We start from the raw sequence: 3,121 nt of genomic DNA, 5'->3' as shown, positions 1-3,121 counted from the left end.
GATGTTTACATGTTCAAATGATGTTTACATGTTCACATGTTTACATGATGTTTACATGTTTTCATGTTCACATGATGTTTACATGTTCACATGTTCACATGATGTTTACATGTTCAAATGATGTTTACATGTTCACATGTTTACATGATGTTTACATGTTTTCATGTTCACATGATGTTTACATGTTTACATGTTTACATAATGTTTACATGTTTACATCATGTTTACATATTCACATGTTCACATGATGTTTACATGTTTACATGATGTTTGCATGTTCACATGTTCACATAATGTTTACATGTTTACATGATGTTTACATGTTTACATGATGTTTACATGTTCACATGTTCACATGATGTTTACATGTTCCCATGATGTTTACATGTTTACATGATGTTTACATGATGTTTACATGTTTACCCGTGTGCCTCCACTGTCCTGCTTTACATCAGGCTGTTCTTGGACTTTCCAAAACCGGGTTAAAAGTTAATCCAGATTAGAGTTTGTTTTATTTTTTCTGCTTTAAGAAGAGAATATTTTTGTTTGTTTACTCTGGTTAGAGGAGTAAACAACCTCAGCCTTATTATCTCAGCTGATTTCATGTTTTGTGGCWGAAACAGATTTGTGATTTCTGCCAGCCGTTCTGATCCAAATCAAGTCCTGATTTAATCTGTCCCCTCCCCTCCAATCTGATGACTCAGTCTTCATGTTCAGATTACAGACTATATGTTGCTTCTATTTGAGTGTAATCCTTCAATCATTGCTGTGAAAGCCCTGATTTATCAGTCATTAAGAGCGAAGCCCTGTCATCTTTCTGGGGTTTGATGTTTTTCGTCATCAGATCAAACAATCTGTCAGGATTTTCCTTTTGTTTTCTTCAGGAGGAATGACATTTTGACGGCAGATCTTCCGTCTGCACACCAATTATTTCCTCTGGCTCACATCTGCTGCCAGGTTTTTATTCTCTGAATCACTTCCCTCTCCGACGCCTCGAATCAGAAACAAAAAGCAACACGTCACCGAGTTTCCTGCCGCTGACAGGATTCCTCCACGTCTGCTTTAATTCATCAAAACTCTAGACCCAATCACTTAACGGGCCCAGCAATTCCATTAGATCAGGACCAGCACCTGGTCCGATTAGCAGCCCCGCAGCGAGGATTTGGTAACGAGTTGAGGGGGGATTTACCAAGAATAAAATGTGTTGTTTTTTGTTGTTTTTTTGTCCCCAAATCCTCCGGCAGGTCTGGTGAGTCCTGCAGGGCTTCCAGCGTCCTGCCGTCATCCAGCTCACATGCTGCAGATTACAGAAACATGAGGGGCAGATTGGTTTTTCCTCTGGCTCGCTCTGAGGCGACATGCAGCAGCTTATTAATGAGGGAACTTTAACTGGCAGCGTGTGGAGCAGACTCGTCCAAAACACTTCTCATTTATTAAAAGGGTGAGGAAAATTTACCTGCTTCAAAAGAACACACACAAAAAATTATTTTCCTGTAAAAACACAGTGAACTCTGGATAACTGCTGAAAAATCTCAGTTCAGAGGGAGAACACGAGCTAAAAGCACCAACACTTTAGCTAAAAGTAGCAAAAGCTTGGCTAAAGTAAGCTATTGGTGATATGCTAATTTCAACTTTTGCTACTTTAGTTGTTAGCCACATTTGCTACTTTTAGCTTCTAGCCATCCTTTTATTTTATTTTGCTTTCAGCTATTCATGAGCTAGGGACGCTTCATCTTATGTTTAGTTTTTTTAATAGGTAAACCTGGTTGTGTTAGCATGTTGCATGTTTCACTTGTTAGCTGGCTACCTTTAGCATCATTAGCTTGACATGCTAACACTCGTGCTTGCATCACCAACTACTTAGCTTAAAATGCTTTTTTTTWAATACTTTTAGCATAATTTGCTAACTATTTAGTATGCTAATATTGCTACTTTTAGCATAAATCCTAGCACCGTAACTACTTAGCTTAAAAGGCTTTTGTTGGTACTTTTAGCATCTTTTGCTAACTACCTAGCTTAACATGCTAATCTTAGGTAGTTTTAGCATTATTTATGAACTGCTTAGCTTGATATGCTAATATTGCTACTTTTAGCATAATTTCTAGCATCATAACTACTTAGTTTGATATGCTAATATTGCTACTTTTAGCATAATTCCTAGCATCGTAACTACTTAGCATAATATGCTAATCTTGGTACTTTTAGCATTATTTAAATRCTACTTAGTTTGATATGCTAATATTGCTACTTTAGGCATAATTCCTAGCATCATTACCTAACCACTTAGCTTAATATGCTAATGTTGGCACTTTTAGCATCATTCACTAACTAGCTGGTTAAACATGCTAATATTTGTGTAGCATTAACAGCTTTTGCACCTAAGTAGGAACACCTGGTGGTGTTAGCATTTTGTCAGGCTAGYGTTGCCTCAAACAGACTCAAAGGTTTAATTTTTAGTGAAGATTATTCACTAATCACAAAGTTTAACAGTTAAAATAAATAAAGAGCTGCAGAGTTCTGGTTAATTGTGTCGTCAGCAGCAGAAAGCTGAAACAAACTCAGTGAAGGAGGAAACCAGCTGCAGGGATGTCCTTTCTTATCTAAGGACCCCCCTGACTCCTCAGCCCCAGGATCTGACCCAGTCTGGTCTGTGTGGTTTCTGCCCGTCTACTCAGGGATTGTCAAATGTTTATAAATAGCATTTAAATAATCTGTTTCCAAATCTCAGCCAGACAGAGAGCAGACAGAGAGCAGACAGAGAGCAGACGACAGAGAGCAGACAGATAGCAGACAGAGAGCAGACAGCACCACGCTGCAAATAAGCTGCTTTTCCAGTCTTGGTTTGATGGAGGGAGGGGGGACATCTGTTCCATGATGAGTTCTGTTCAGAACCCCTGATCCAGTCCAAACCCCTGATCCAGTCCAAACCCCTGACCCAGTCCAAACTCCTGGTCCAGTCCAAACTCCTGGTCCAGTCCAAACCCCTGATCCAGTCCAAACCCCTGATCCAGTCCAAACCCCTGGTCCAGTCCAAACCCCTGATCCAGTCCAAACCCCTGGTCCAGTCCAAACCCCTGATCCAGTCCAAACCCCTGGTCCAGTCCAAACCCCTGATCCAGTC

The sequence above is a fragment of the Austrofundulus limnaeus genome, unplaced genomic scaffold (genome assembly GCF_001266775.1).
Source record: "Austrofundulus limnaeus strain Quisiro unplaced genomic scaffold, Austrofundulus_limnaeus-1.0 Scaffold490, whole genome shotgun sequence".
Lineage (NCBI taxonomy): Eukaryota > Metazoa > Chordata > Actinopteri > Cyprinodontiformes > Rivulidae > Austrofundulus > Austrofundulus limnaeus.
This window is presented reverse-complemented; position numbering follows the sequence as displayed.